The 16,593-nt window shown below is 46.5% G+C and overlaps 2 long non-coding RNA genes across 2 annotated transcripts; both read left to right on the top strand.

The window, feature by feature from the left end:
* Window positions 1-1,973: 1,973 nt before the first annotated feature.
* LOC132245648 (uncharacterized) lies at window positions 1,974-4,256 on the top strand. The gene is made up of 2 exons (XR_009457351.1): window positions 1,974-2,013; window positions 3,089-4,256. It is a non-coding gene; the product is annotated as an uncharacterized LOC132245648 (long non-coding RNA).
* A 4,581-nt stretch (window positions 4,257-8,837) lies between these two features.
* On the top strand, window positions 8,838-10,878 carry LOC132245678 (uncharacterized). Its single transcript, XR_009457380.1, has 2 exons — window positions 8,838-8,890; window positions 9,723-10,878. It is a non-coding gene; the product is annotated as an uncharacterized LOC132245678 (long non-coding RNA).
* Window positions 10,879-16,593: the final 5,715 nt, after the last annotated feature.

The following is a 16,593-nucleotide window of genomic DNA, read 5'->3' as shown; positions in this document are numbered from 1 at the left end:
CACAACACAAGCTACAAGGGTGTATAAGGATCCTCAGGTGAAGGCTAATTGAAAACACTGAATGTGATAATTAAACACCTTCAACCAGACCCAGTGGAATAGCTTCTTCCCAGGGATGCTGATTTATGGTTTTTATGTGAAGGCAAACTTTCAACAGAGACATTTCAAAACAGTCGGAGGGGTTCATTTTTCCATTCTGGTTTCCTCTTGTTGGATTAAATTTGCTTCATTTTTGTTTTTTCTGTTGTACTAGACTTTATTCATAATTAACTGCCACATATATTTATATTATGGTTTAGTATTTTACAGTCTGACATACCCTATTATTAACATGAAATATCTTGATATTTCTGAACTAAAATATTTCAAAATATTTCCAGAGTTTGACTCTTTTAGGAAAGAGAAACAAGAAATTGTGAACAATGAGAATTTCACTGGATAAAAATACACTTCCCGAATTAGTTCAATTTAAGATGTAACAGTCAGTATTTCTCCTGTGGGTTTCTGGGCATTGTCAAACCAGAATAGACAAAAAAGAATGGAATCGAGAAGGAACAATGCTAATAAGATGATTTCTCATGCTAGGTTTTATATATATTGGAAACATTATGGAATAAACTGAAGACTACGTATATAGGTATTTACATATACACTGTTGTTGAGCATCATTTCAACCCTGATTAAGTCAAGGTGGACTTTGTAGTTCACCAAGAAGTCAAGAGAAGTGATGGGAAGGGCCCTGAGTCAGGAACACTCTTAGCCCTTTCACAGACCACCAGAAGGGTTTGAAACACATTGTGTGTGTGAGATCCTTGGTACTCAACAAACAAGACATTTCACATAACACGAATCCTGCAATTGTTATAATGTCTTGGCTCAGTGACACTGATTGCTATCATGTTGTCAGACCCACACACTCTGATCTGATGCAACACCCTGATTATTACGTCCACCTGCAAGCTTTTTGGACACATGCTTTCCTGTATCATTTCACTGGCCTCATTGGAGTTATGATGGGACTGATGCCAGCTCTAGTTGAGTGGTTCTGCTTTTAATCATCTTGAAAATATGAAGATGGACCAGAGATATATCAGGATCAAGATCTGCTGCCTTGCACAGGATTTCCATGCTAATCCTTTCAATCTAAGCTGGTATCGTGTTTACATTTCTTTCTGTATTACCTTTGCAACTACTCAGCATCACCTCCATCAGTTTTTCATGAGGGGTTTCATCTACAGTCGGCCCATGCCCATTGTACCCTCATCTCCCCTGCTCTTACTCCTGCCATGCTATAAAGGATGCTTGGTGTTTCTGATGTGCTGAGGCTTTGAAGTTGGGGTTGTCATTAACCACTTGGGTACAAAAACAGGGCGCAGGACTCCATAGTTCAGGATGCTTCTCCCAGCTTAGTGTTCCTATACTTCAAATGAGTTCCTTGAACTGAGTTAAAATGGGGCTTCAGTGTTACCTATGAGTTAAAGCGCTTATCCTGGCAAAGGATATATACTCCTTTATATCTCATATAAAGCTTCACAGTAGAATGCAAACAGGATCGGAGAAATACATAGACCCTATATTGGGACCTGGGCAAAGGAGTCAAATCCACCCTTCATTGGTAAAAAGCTCACCTCTGATGGGACCTCCTATCTTAAAAGAAGACTTCAACAAATGGAGCTGGATTAACTCCTATTTAACCCCACAGAGATCACAGAGGAAGTATCAGGGCTGTATTTGGTGTATAGGAATTTCAGGATCATAGGAGAGCGAAGGGTGTGTTGTGCGAATGGTGTAAGCTGGGTCCGCAGATTAAATTGCAATCACAATCAGGGATGAAAACAATAAGAGCAATCAAAGGAAGAGCTGATGCAGCAGAACATTTTGCTTTCTAATTGATAGCAATATCTTGCACAAGCAGTGTTCCACTTCCTGCTAGCAGTCCCAAAAGGTGTATAAAAGCTGGGGCTGCACTCAGGACCAACCAGCTACTTTCTGATCTATTCTTCTCTGCAGCAGGTGAGTCCAATTCTCCTCCATATTCTTTATAGCTCCTGGAAGGTTGATTTAGGACTTAATTTAATTTAGGCTTGGATTCTACTCTTGATGCTCTGTGATTCCCAGTAATGCCAGAGATCTCTTTTGAAGGAAGGAATCATAGAAAAGAAGGGTGGGAAGTGACCTCAGGAGGTCACATCTAGTCCAAAAACCTGACCAAAGCAGGACCAGCCCCAACTAGATCATCCTGCCAAGGCTTTGTCTAGTCAGGTCTTAAAAAGATAAAGGGATGGAGAATCCACCACCTCTGGGTGACGTGTACCAGTGATATACTATCTGCCTAGTGAGAGAAGTTTTCCTAATATTCAACCTAAACTTCCCTTGAAGTAGTGTTCTGGTTTCAAGTGTTAGTGAATCAAGCTTTGAAACATAAGTCTCTGATTTTTTAAACCACATTAGAATCTTGGATAACAACATTTTGTCTAATTTAAATGAGGCTTTCACATGTGATAGACTCTATCAGATCAAAATATGTCACTCAAAAATATATCAGTCCTGTGATATTAGACTTTTTTTCCTCTGGAACTTTTAAAAAATACTCATTTGTGGCCAGAGACATTTCAGTGGCGTTCTGTCTGTTTTTACCAGCTGGGAACTTGATCGTCCCGGTCACCATCAAAACTTGGAGACTGGGTTGCATAACATTCCTGAAGGGTTCATCTTCTGGTGATGCTAATTGAATTGAAAAGCCATGACAGAACCCAAACATGGGAGAATAAATACAAATGACTTCAGGGCACAGACCATAGCTAACACGAAACTGCCCAGATGGGCCATTTATTTGATTAAGGGCCACCGGCGGGTTCTTATATTTCCCTCTGAATTGACTAGTCCTGGCATAATTTCAAGCTGGAGGGAACCAAAGGGTTTTCTCCCATATGGCCATTCTGATGTTTAGAGGCATGAAGCTGCTTACAAACAGCATAAGTTGAAAATATACTACCGGGGCAAGTCTATGTTGCTCCTTGAACTGAATTGGGGGTAGAATGGTTTCCATCCAAGCAGGGTGAAGTTTACTGTCTCCCATGTCTTTCAGGTCCTTCTCTGTCACTGAAAGATGGGTTCCTACGGCCCGCTGGTCAGCTCCCGCTGTTCCAACCCATGTGAGGTGATGTGCCCAGAACCATGCGTCCAGGCCTGCAACCAGCCATGTGTCACCTCCTGTGGGGACTCAAGAGCTGTAGTCTATGCACCCCCGGTGATCGTGACCTTCCCAGGACCCATCCTCAGCACTTGCCCTCAGGAGAGCCTGGTGGGAACTGTATTACCCTATGAAAGTGGACCGATCATCCCCATGGGGGGCTCCTCATATGGTGGGGGGAGATCCTTTGGCTCTGGAGGCTTCACTGGTGGATCATATGGTGGTGGGGTTTCTGGAGGCAGTGGCAGTGGACCATATGGAGGTGGTTATGGAGGTTATGGAGGTTATTCTGGTGGTGGTGGATCATACGGTGGGGGTAGTTATGGAGGCTCCAGTGGTGGAGGAGGGTTCTCCAGTGGAGGCTTCATCGGTGGTGGGTCTGGCTATGGCGGCTTGGGTTGCGGAGGTGGCTCTTTTGGTGGAGGCAGCTTTACTGGTGGCTCCTCCAGTGGTGGTGGCTACAGGCGCTCCTGTGGATACAGGCGGTCTTACACTTCTGGCCGGTCCAGCTTTGGCTCTTCTGGCGGGTCTCGCCGTGGCTCCTGCGGACCATTCTAAACCCCACAGATGGTTCCCCCCAGCAACACTCATGGCATGAGGAATGACCCGGGAACATGGAACAAGATTCAGATTCATGGCTCACATTTGACCAATGGTTTTCTGAAGTGCTGAGCTCCTGCAACCCCACATGAAGGCAAAGGGAGCTGTGCTCAGGACTTTGGAAAATAAGAGCTCACCTATCTCTTTCTTACATTGTACTTTTACTTTGACTCATTAGACTTTGGTTACCCATCTTCATCCCATGCTCCTACTGCTTTGCCATGTCTGATGCTGGGCAGTGTAAAACAAGTCATTAACTATGTTGACAAGCAGGACTTGACTGTCACATTCTCAAGCTCCCAGAACAAGAAGAGACCATCCTACATCTTACCTTGGAGCTGACGAATGGCTGTCATCTTTATGGGAACCCTAGAAATGTCTTCCTTGTGTTATTTCTGCATTTATTTCTCTCTACAATGTATAATGTACTTCTCCTTTGCATTAAAATCATGCTGCATCATAACATTGACCTTTGGTTTTCTTTTCACTTCCATTCATTATTTTTAGACAGCTGTGGGTAGACTGCTCAGAAGCACTATGCTCATAGAAGCACGATGATCTATTTAATTTCCACAAAGGCCTGAAGTGAGAGGAGAATCAGTCTCCTTCAACTGGCCCAATAGCCTCCAAAAGTCCCTTCTACTCTTTACTCAGATGCATCTCTGGATGGTTATATAATGAATGGCTAAAGAGAACCTGGAAATAGTTCATACAATAATAGCCAAGTATGGTTACAGCTGGTACAACCCTCATGAATTGATAGAAAATGAGTGTTGGAAGGGACCTCAGGAGGTCACATGTAGTCCAACCCCCTGCTCCAAGCAGCACCAGCCTCAACTACATCATCCCAGCCAAGGTTTTGTCTAGCCAGGTCTTAAACACCTCCAAGGATGGAGATTCCACCACGTCTCTGGGAAGCCTGTTCCAGTGCTTCACTACCCTCCTAGTGAGAAAATTCTTCCCATTATACAACCTAAACATCCCTTGCTAAAAGTTAAGAACAATGCTCCTTGTTCTGTCATCTACCACCACTGAGAACAGTCAAGCTCCATCTTTTTTGAAGCCCCCTAAAGGGAGTTGAAGGCTGCTATCAAATCCCATCTCAGTCTTTGCAAGGATAGCAAGGAGTTGTTATAATGTGTTCTAGAGATCTTGGCTGTGTTTCAGCTCACATTTTTTCCCTTGGTCTTGCTTCCTTTTAGCTCCCTCCTGACCAGTGTTGGAACTGGATTTAAGGCCCAGATGCCTTGTTCTGGTGGGACCTAAAACTCTCAGACCAACCACAACCTTTCTATTCAATAATAAGCAAATTTACTGATACACAGTGATAACAGGAAAGAATGATACAAGCAATTCTATAACTACCATTCCTAAGGATGTCACCAGAGTCAAGATACATGTGGCCAGGACAAGAGCTTCACTCTGAGGTTCCCTCTTGAATGTCAGATGTCAGCAGCCTGGAGGTTGGAGGCCAAGGACCACCTTCCCCCTACAGTAGGGTGGATAAGATGAGCTGGTAGTGTGCCCTCTGTCCATGTGCTTTGGGTTCTCCTCTCAGGGATGGGGATGGGGACCCTTTGTTGCTCTAAAGTCTCTGCTTTTGTATTCTTTTTCCCTCCTGATGACTCTTCATCCATGGCTATTACTGATTGGTCTTTCTGTGGTCTTCATACTGTCTATGTTTTGTCCTGACCACATATTCCTTTGTTTCACAAACCCGTCACATGCACACATCCTAGTTTGGGCTTTCTGGGCCTTCTCCTAATTTGCTCTCCTCCCCCAAAACCAGAACTCTTGAGGCCCCTGCTCTGGGTCTTTGTGAGCTGGTGCCACCTTATCTCATGTTATGAAACATTGTGGTACATGTCCACAACTTCCCTGCCTATGTGTAAATCTGCTGGCCTTATCACTTGGCTGGATTAGCCACCCTGTCTGCCTTGAAGGCCATGAGGACTGTTTGTGTGACAACCAGGCCTTTAGAAATAAATTAACCCTTGCTGCTGTCCTGAATCATTATTATAATGCATATATACATACCTACAAGCCAATCCTCAAAAACAAACATCTAAATGTCATTTTCTAGCCATCAACCAGAACCCCCCTGATTAACCCTCTCTGTCTCTCTGTTTCCTAGCTTGGGGTCTTAGGCAAGCTCCATGCTCCTTTGGGACCAGCCATTGGCATGCAGTGCTTCAGTCCGGGCCTGCCTGGCTGCCTTCCTGCAGCAGTGCACTGCACTGAGCTTCCAGCACCCCAGCTTCTGTGTCTGCCTCCCTGGATTCATTAAACCATATTCCCTGAATCTTTTCATCCTTTCCCTTATGAGTCACAGTGCTGCCTTGTTGCTGGTCAGAGCAGCTTAGCTTCTCTTGGCTGTATGTAACTCCCTCTTGTTCTCACAACACCCACCTGGCATGCAACTACTACATGAGTATATTAATAAGAAGTTATTGGATAGCCTGAAGCTTGTGAATTTGCATTCATGAACCATTAGAAAGCCTTGGACTAGGCTTGGCAAGTGGTCACTGCCCTGGGCAAGAACAGATCCTGGGTTCTGGCCTTTGCATTGCCTCATGCCTCTTCCCCAACAAACAGGGAAAAAAAACCACCCAAGGCCTGCCCATCCATTTTAGCCAGTCACATGAGGCTGGTGAGGGACAGGAGCAGGGGGTTGAACAGAGGGCCCCCTTCTGGTCACGTTGTTTGTCCACATCATGGAAAATGTCTCCAAGTTGCTGTATTGACTTGTCTTCCTTTCTTGGCCAACTTCAGCAACTGCAGTGGAGGATGTGTTCAGCCATGCCTCCCCCATGGAGTGGTGAGTAGGACAGGATGAAGAGATGTTGCTTCTCCACACTCTAGGCTACTCACTGGACCTGTGACCTCTTGCTCTTCATTCCCAGAAGAAACATATAGGCTTGGTAAAGTTCTGGACTATGCTGTTTGGTTGGTACGCAAGGGGCAGAGAGGAAAGAAAAGCAGAAGATGGATGTTATGATGAGTTCCTTGGACTGAGTTAAGATGGGCTGCAGTGCTACCTAGGAGTTAAAATGCTTATCCTGGCCAAGAGATGGTACAGGGCCTCCACATCCATTAAAACCCATGGAAGCCTTCACAGTAGAACATAAGCACAATTAGACAAGTACACAAACTCTACTCGCAGACTGGGACGAGGGCTCAGATGCACCCAATGTTGGTTCAAAGGTCGCCTCTGATGGGACCTCCCCACCTGCTTCTCCACACTCTGGGCTAGTCACTGGACCAGTAACTTCTCTCTCTTCATTCTCATAAGATGCATATAACTTTGGACTGTTCTTATGGATTATGCACTTTGGTTGCGATACAAAGGACAGAGGAGAAAGAAAAGCAGAAGACTGATGTTATGATGAGTTCTTTGGACTGAGTTAAGATAGGCTGCAGTGTTACCTAGGTGGCAAAATGCTTATCCTGGCCAAGGGCCAGTACAGGGCCTCCACATCCTTTAAATCCTATGGAAGCCTTCAGAGTAGAAAATAAGAACAATTAGACAAATACATAGACTCTACTCCTGGTCCTCGGCCAAGGGCTCACATGTGTCCCTTGTAGGTTAGAAGATCACCTCTGGTGAGACCTCCCCACTTGAGACTGATTGAATTGGGTTCAGTGACTCTAGGCCAATAGTCTAGTGGTCTATCTGGCTTTCTAAGTCATGTAATATATTCCTAGGACATTTCCTCTCTTTTCCAAGGAGACACTTTCCCCCAAAGTGTCTTGATTTTCTTTCTCCTGTGCTATACAAATAACCTCACTTGCAAAAATTGTGTAGTCTCCTGTAAAGAAATGGAGCTCTGTATTTTCAGAACTGATTCATGATTCCCAAGTGCTATCTCCAAGATAAGATACCATACAGGGTCCAGGTTTCCAAATTGCTGTGGCATCTAAAGCCACACAGCCCAAATCAGGAGTCCCTTATGAAAATATAGGCCGCCATTTGGCTACAGCTCTCAAGAAGACCTTGGGTAAGTCACCAACCCTCCTCTTCCTCACTCTCTACATACATGAAACCAGAAGTACGGATACGCTGCTGAAGCTCAGGAGAGAGCCACCCAGGGATTTTCCACACGGTCTCCCTGCTGTTATTTCAGCATTTCACAGTTACTTTCTCTGCAGCCATTGATCCTGGCTGCTGCTTGAGAGTATTATCCCAATCCCTTAGACACTTCACAGAGTCTTTCCTTGTCCTTCTTTCCTGACTGTTGAAACTTTACTTAGAGGACTTGTAAGAGCACAAATACAAATGCCAAGATCTTGAAGGGAAGATTCACATCTTCTCCTAAAGAGAGAGGACCTTCAGATGAATCCAAGTGCCCCAGGGGTTGCTGACCCTATTCTCCCACCTTGACCTTGATATGATTTTTGCTCCTGTCTGGTCCCTGTCCTGGACAATCCCAGCAAACTTGGGGGTCAGAGACAGAGATGTCAGTATTACAATTGAACCCAAACCCTTTCTAATATGCTAAATTGTATTCCAGCTCAGTTTTGGACTTGCCACGGGATCAGGCCCCTCAGGTTAACGGCAGGCATGCTAGGCCTGCTGAATAAGTTCCCCTGCTTCCAAGGAGCAGGAAGGAATTCCCTACAATTCTCCAGCTCCTTGTAACCCTGGACTTAAGACTTGCTCTTCTTTCTGGGGTACAACAGCAGATTTTGCTACCTAGGCAGCTCCACACCACCATTGTGTCAATGAGTAATTAAAAGAAGTAGTCAACAAATGAAGATAGAGCCACTCGCACTTAACCCCACAGAGATCGCACAGATGGCATCAGGGCTGAAATTGATGTATAGGAAAAGTAGCATTATAGGAGAGTAAAGGGTGTGTTGCATGTATGGTGCAAGGTGGGTCCACAGATTAAATCATAATCAGAGTCAGGATCAAAACAATTGAAGCAATTAGCAAAGGAACAGCTGATGAGACAAAACACTTTGTGTGGTAACTGACAGCAATATCTTGCACAAATACTGTTCCACTTCCTGCTAGCAGTCCCACAAGGTGTATAAAAGCTGGGGCAGCACTCGGGGCTCATCAGCCACTTCTTGATCTGTTCGTCTCTGCAGCAGGTGAGTCCAATTCTCCTTCGTCTTCTTCATATCTAGCAATAGGTTAATTTAGGGTTTATTTTAAACCGGGCTTGGACTCTACTCTTGATGCTCTGTGATTCCCAGTAATGCCGGTGATCTCTTTCTAAGTAGTTTTCTGGTTTCAGGCACTGGTGGGATCAGTCTTTGAAATATAAGGCTCTGAGTTTTAACCCTCATAAGAATCCTGGATAACAACATTTGAGTTATCTTAAATGAGGATTAGGCACTTGATGGCCTCTATAGGCTCAAAACTGTGTCAGCTGAAAAAAATATCAGTGCTGTTACTCTGCAATTTTTAACTTATAATCCTTTGTGGCCAGAGCCAGGGCTGATTTCAGTGGAGCTCTGTGTGTTTTCACCAGCTGGGACCTGTCTCCATCAAAACTTGGAGACTGGGTTGCACAACTGTCCTGAAGTGTTCATCTTCTGCTGATGCTAATTTAATTGAAAAGCCATGACAGAACCCAAGGTAGGCAGAATAAGTGCAGATGACTTCAGGGCACAGATCACTGCTAAGAAGAAACTGCCCTGATGGGCCATTATGTGATTAGGGACCATCTCGGGGTGCTTATATTTCCCTCTGAATTGCCCAGTTGTGGGCATGCTGATGGCACTGATTGCAGACTGGAGAGCACCACAGGGTTTTCTCTCATATGGCCATTCTGATGCTTAGAGGCATGAAGCTGCTTATAAACAGCATACTTTAAAAATATACAGGCGGGGCAAGTCCACCTCGCTAATTGAAATGAAAAGGGGGTAGAATGGTTTCCATCCAAGCAGGGTGAAGTTTACTGTCTCCCATGTCTTTCAGGTCCTTCTCTGTCACTGAAAGATGGGTTCCTACGGCGCGCTGGTCAGCTCCGGCTGTTACAACCCATGTGAGGTGACGTGCCCGGAGCCATGCGTCCAGGCCTGCAACCAGCCATGTGTCACCTCCTGCGGGGACTCGAGAGCTGTGGTCTATGCACCCCCAGTGATCGTGACCTTCCCAGGACCCATCCTCAGCACTTGCCCTCAGGAGAGCCTGGTGGGAACTGTATTACCCTATGAAAGTGGACCGATCATCCCCATGGGGGGCTCCTCATATGGTGGGGGGAGATCCTTTGGCTCTGGAGGCTTCACTGGTGGATCATATGGTGGTGGGGTTTCTGGAGGCAGTGGCAGTGGACCATATGGAGGTGGTTATGGAGGTTATGGAGGTTATTCTGGTGGTGGTGGATCATACGGTGGGGGTAGTTATGGAGGCTCCAGTGGTGGAGGAGGGTTCTCCAGTGGAGGCTTCATCGGTGGCGGGTCTGGCTATGGCGGCTTGGGTTGCGGAGGTGGCTCTTTTGGTGGAGGCAGCTTTACTGGTGGCTCCTCCAGTGGTGGTGGCTACAGGCGCTCCTGTGGATACAGGCGGTCTTACACTTCTGGCCGGTCCAGCTTTGGCTCTTCTGGGGGGTCCCGCGGTGGCTACTGTGGACCATGCTAAACTCCAAACATGGTGCCCTCCAGCAACACTAGGAATGACCTGGAAAGGAGGACAAGATCCAGGTTCATGGCTCGCATCTGTCCAATGTGTTTCTGAAGTGCTGAGCTCCTGCGACTCCAAGTGAGGGCTGCGGGAGCTGTGCCCAGGTCTTTGGAAACAAGGGCTCACCTATCTCTTTCTCACAGTGCGCTTTCCCTCAGGCTTGGTAGGCACTGATTCCCCATCTTCATCCCACACTCCTACTGCTTTGCCATGTTTGATGCTGGGCAGGGTCAATGGAGTCATTAACTACGTTGACGAGCAGGACTTGACTGTCACATTCTGGAGCTGCAAGAAGCAGAAGAGAACATCCTATGTCTGACCTTGGAGCTGATGAATGGTCATCATCCTTATGGGAACCCTGGAAATACCTTCTTCTTATTAATTCTGCACTATTTCTGTCTGCAGGTGCATACTGCACCACTCATTTGAAATAAAGTTATGCTGCATCACAGTGTCAACATTTTGGTTTTCTTTTCACCTCCCTTCTTTATTTAGAGACGGCTTTGGGTAGAGTGCTCAGAGAGCTCATCGCAGCAGAATGATCTATTTAATTTCCACAAAGGCCTGAAGGGAGAGAAGAATTAGTTCCCTTAAATGCACAGGAATTGGATGTAATGGCCTTAGAAAGTCCTTTCTATTCTTTAGTTAGATGTATCTCTAAACAGAAATATAAGAAATGGCCAAAGAGAACTTGGAGATAGTTCATGCAATCAGAGCCAAACATGGTTTTAGCTGGTCCAGCCCAGATGGAATCATAGAAATTGGGGTTGGAAGGGACCTCAGGAGGTCACATGTAGTCTAACCCCCTGCTCAAAGCAGGACCAATCCCAACTAGATCCTCCCAGACAAAGCTTTGTGGAGCCGGGTCCTAAAAGCCTGCAAGGATGGAGATTGCACCCCCTCTCCAGGTAACAAGTCTCAGTGCTTTGTCACCCTCCTGGTGAGAAAATTCTTTCTAATATCCAACCTCAACTTCCCTTGCTGCAACTGGGACCCATTGCTCCTTTTTCTGCCACCTCCACCACTTAGCACAGTCCAGCTCCATCCTGTTTCTCACCCTTCCACAAAGAGTTGAAGGCTGCTAGTCAATCCCCGTCAGTCTTCTCTTCTCCAGACTAAATAAGCCTGGTGCCCTCAGCCTCTCCCCACAACTCATGTGTCCCAGTCATGTGCCTCAGCTCAAAGCAGGATCATCTCTTCCAAAGTCATCCTAGACTATCATTTGTTGAACTTATTCCTAAAAAAACTTGGTACAACACCACACACAAGCACCAGGCACAGTGTCCAAAACATCAAAAGCAGCCAGTACCTTGGCACAGGTCACGTGAGGGCAGGTGGGCACTGTCAATGTCCTGCCAGAGCCAGGACAGCATGGAGTTGATATAATATGTTCTACGTGCCTTGGCTGTGTTTCAGCTCCCATTTTCCCCCTTCTTTTTGCTTCCTGTCACCTCCCTCCTCAACAGCCCCCCCCGAATACATCTCTCTGTTTCCTATCTTGGGGTCTCAAGCAAGCTCCCTGTTGCTTTGGGACCGGGTGTTGGTGCACGCTGCTTTGGGCAGGCCTGCCTAGCTGCCGTCCCGCAGCAATGCCCTGCACTGCCCTTCCAGCACCCCAGCTCCTGTGTCTGCTTCCCTGGGTTCATTAAACCTTCTTCCCTGCAGCTCCTCATTCTTTCTCTGGCAAGTCACGATGTTTCCTTGTTCCTGGTCATAGCAGCTTAGCTTCTTTTGGCTGTCTGCAACTCCCTCAAAGTCTTATAAAACCCATCTGACATACTCAAGTACAATCTGAGTGTACCAGTAAGAAGTTATTGGATGTCTGAAAGCTTGTGAATTTACCCCTGTTGTGTTCATGAGCTGTCAGAAAGGCTTGGACTAGGCTTGGGCAGTAGGTTGCTGGCTTTGGACAAGAACCAGATCTTGGCTTCTCGCCTTTCCATTGCCTCCTGCCCCTTCCCCAAGTAACAGGGGAGACACCACCCAAGGCCTGCCCAGCCATTTTAGCCAGTCACTATTGCATGGATGTGTGTGGCTGGTCAGGGACAGGAGCAGTAGCTGAAACACAGGGCCCCCTCTCAGCCATGTTGTTTTTGTATCTGATAGAGCAAAACCTCTTCAAACTGCTTGCCTGTCATGTCTTCCTTTCTTGGTTAGCTTCTACAACAGCGGGGTGAGGGGAGGGGGGCGTGGTGTTCAGCCAGGCCTCCCCCATGGCTTGGTGATTAGGACAGACTGAAAGGAAGTATCTTCTCCACACTCTAGGCTACTCACTGGACCTGTGACCTCTTGCTCTTCATTCCCAGAAGAGACATACAGGCTTGGTACTGTTCTGGACTATGCTGTTTGGTTGGTATGCAAGGGGCAGAGAAGAAAGAAAAGCAGAAGATAGATGTTATGATGAGTTCCTTGGCTTGAGTTAAGTTGGGCTGCAGTGCTACCTAGGAGTTGAAATGCTTATGCTGGCCAAGAGCCAGTGCACGGCCTCCACATCTGTTATATCCCATGGATTCCTTCACAGGAAAACATAAGCAGAATTAGACAAATACACAGACTCTAATCGCAGACTGGGACAAGGGCTCAGATGCACCCAATGTTGGTTCAAAGGTCACCTCTGATGGGACCTCCCCACCTGCGACTGATTGAGTTGACTTCAGTGACCCTAGGCCAATACTCCAATGCCCTGTCTGGCCTTCTAAGTCATGTAAGAAGTTCCTAGGACATTTCTCTCTTTTCCAAGGACACTTTCTCCCAGGGACTCTTGTTTTTCCTTCTCCTGTGGTATGCAAACATCTTGTCTCCCAAATTTGTATATCCTCCTGCTGTAGCATCCTGTAAAGAAATGGAGCTTCATAATTTCAGAACTGGTTTCCAAACCCCATATGCTATCTCAAAGCTGAGATGCCCTAAAGAGTCTGGGTTATCAGATCTTGGGGCATCTCAAGATACACACCTACAATCAGGGATATCTTAGGAAAATATAGGTCTCTGTTTGGCCACAGCAGTTAAAAAGACCTTGGTTAAGTCAGTAAACCTCCTTTTCTTCACTCTCTCCATACATGAGACCAGAAGTAAAGATACTTTGCTCAAGCTTAGGAGAGAGACACCTGAGGATTTTTATTACACACTCTCTGGCGTTATTTCAGCATTTGCCAGTCATTTTCTCAGTGGCCATTGATCATGGCTGCTGTTGGAGTGATTTATCCCAGTCCCTTAGAGACTTCACAGAGTCTTTCTTTCCACGTCCTTCTTCCCTGGCAGTTGAAGCTCAGAGGGGTGTAAGAGCTGAAGTAGAAATCCCAACATCTTGAAGGGAAATATTCATGTCCTCTCCTAAAGAGGGTCGTCCTCCAGGAAAATCCAAGTGCCACTGAGCTTCCCTCCTCTCATCTCCCACCTTGACCAGGATATCTTTCTCTCTCCTATCTGGTCCCTGTCCTGGACAATCCCTGATCTCTGGGGTTTTAGATGGAGATATTTTTAATACAATTTAATACAATTCCTTTACAATGTGCTGCACGGTTTTCTGCATTGACTCTGAATTGCCACTGGATCCATCCCCTCATGGATGGTTAATGGTAGGCTGTTAGGTCTGCAGAATAAGTTCCTCTGCTTCCAAGGAGCAGGAAGGGATTCCATACAATTCTCCAGCTTCTTGTGACCCTGGACTTAAGACTTGCTCTTCTTTCCAGGGCACAGCAGCAGATTTTGGTACCTAGGCTGCTCCACACCACCATTGTGTCAATGAGTAATTAAAAGAAGTAGTCAACAAATGGAGATAGAGCCACTCCCACTTAACCCCACAGAGATCGCACAGATGGCATCAGGGCTGAAATTGATGTATAGGAAAAGTAGCATTATAGGAGAGTAAAGGGTGTGTTGCATGTATGGTGCAAGGTGGGTCCACAGATTAAATCATAATCAGAGTCAGGATCAAAACAATTAAAGCAATTAGCAAAGGAACAGCTGATGAGACAAAACACTTTGTGTAGTGACTGATAGCAATATCTTGCACAAATACTGTTCCACTTCCTGCTAGCAGTCCCACAAGGTGTATAAAAGCTGGGGCAGCACTCGGGGCTCATCAGCCACTTCTTGATCTGTTCGTCTCTGCAGCAGGTGAGTCCAATTCTCCTTCGTCTTCTTCATATCTAGCAATAGGTTAATTTAGGGTTTATTTTAAACCGGGCTTGGACTCTACTCTTGATGCTCTGTGATTCCCAGTAATGCCGGTGATCTCTTTCTAAGTAGTTTTCTGGTTTCAGGCACTGGTGGGATCAGTCTTTGAAATATAAGGCTCTGAGTTTTAACCCTCATAAGAATCCTGGATAACAACATTTGAGTTATCTTAAATGAGGATTAGGCACTTGATGGCCTCTATAGGCTCAAAACTGTGTCAGCTGAAAAAAATATCAGTGCTGTTACTCTGCAATTTTTAACTTATAATCCTTTGTGGCCAGAGCCAGGGCTGATTTCAGTGGAGCTCTGTGTGTTTTCACCAGCTGGGACCTGTCTCCATCAAAACTTGGAGACTGGGTTGCACAACTGTCCTGAAGTGTTCATCTTCTGCTGATGCTAATTTAATTGAAAAGCCATGACAGAACCCAAGGTAGGCAGAATAAGTGCAGATGACTTCAGGGCACAGATCACTGCTAAGAAGAAACTGCCCTGATGGGCCATTATGTGATTAGGGACCATCTCGGGGTGCTTATATTTCCCTCTGAATTGCCCAGTTGTGGGCATGCTGATGGCACTGATTGCAGACTGGAGAGCACCACAGGGTTTTCTCTCATATGGCCATTCTGATGCTTAGAGGCATGAAGCTGCTTATAAACAGCATACTTTAAAAATATACAGGCGGGGCAAGTCCACCTCGCTAATTGAAATGAAAAGGGGGTAGAATGGTTTCCATCCAAGCAGGGTGAAGTTTACTGTCTCCCATGTCTTTCAGGTCCTTCTCTGTCACTGAAAGATGGGTTCCTACGGCGCGCTGGTCAGCTCCGGCTGTTACAACCCATGTGAGGTGACGTGCCCGGAGCCATGCGTCCAGGCCTGCAACCAGCCATGTGTCACCTCCTGCGGGGACTCGAGAGCTGTGGTCTATGCACCCCCAGTGATCGTGACCTTCCCAGGACCCATCCTCAGCACTTGCCCTCAGGAGAGCCTGGTGGGAACTGTATTACCCTATGAAAGTGGACCGATCATCCCCATGGGGGGCTCCTCATATGGTGGGGGGAGATCCTTTGGCTCTGGAGGCTTCACTGGTGGATCATATGGTGGTGGGGTTTCTGGAGGCAGTGGCAGTGGACCATATGGAGGTGGTTATGGAGGTTATGGAGGTTATTCTGGTGGTGGTGGATCATACGGTGGGGGTAGTTATGGAGGCTCCAGTGGTGGAGGAGGGTTCTCCAGTGGAGGCTTCATCGGTGGCGGGTCTGGCTATGGCGGCTTGGGTTGCGGAGGTGGCTCTTTTGGTGGAGGCAGCTTTACTGGTGGCTCCTCCAGTGGTGGTGGCTACAGGCGCTCCTGTGGATACAGGCGGTCTTACACTTCTGGCCGGTCCAGCTTTGGCTCTTCCGGGGGGTCCCGTGGTGGCTACTGTGGACCATGCTAAACTCCAAACATGGTGCCCTCCAGCAACACTAGGAATGACCTGGAAAGGAGGACAAGATCCAGGTTCATGGCTCGCATCTGCCCAATGTGTTTCTGAAGTGCTGAGCTCCTGCGACTCCAAGTGAGGGCTGCGGGAGCTGTGCCCAGGTCTTTGGAAACAAGGGCTCACCTATCTCTTTCTCACAGTGCGCTTTCCCTCAGGCTTGGTAGGCACTGATTCCCCATCTTCATCCCACACTCCTACTGCTTTGCCATGTTTGATGCTGGGCAGGGTCAATGGAGTCATTAACTACGTTGACGAGCAGGACTTGACTGTCACATTCTGGAGCTGCAAGAAGCAGAAGAGAACATCCTATGTCTGACCTTGGAGCTGATGAATGCTTGTCATCCTCTTGGGAACCCTGGATATAGTTTTAAATATTAATTCTGCACTATTTCTGTCTGCAGTTGTATACTGCACTTTTCAATTTCAATAAAGCCATGCTGCATGATAATGATGACCTTTTGGTTTTCTTTTACTTCATTTCTTTATGATTAGATAGCTTTGGGTAGA

Source organism: Alligator mississippiensis, chromosome 15 (genome assembly GCF_030867095.1).
Source record: "Alligator mississippiensis isolate rAllMis1 chromosome 15, rAllMis1, whole genome shotgun sequence".
Taxonomy (NCBI): Eukaryota; Metazoa; Chordata; order Crocodylia; family Alligatoridae; genus Alligator; species Alligator mississippiensis.
This window is presented reverse-complemented; position numbering and strand designations above follow the sequence as displayed.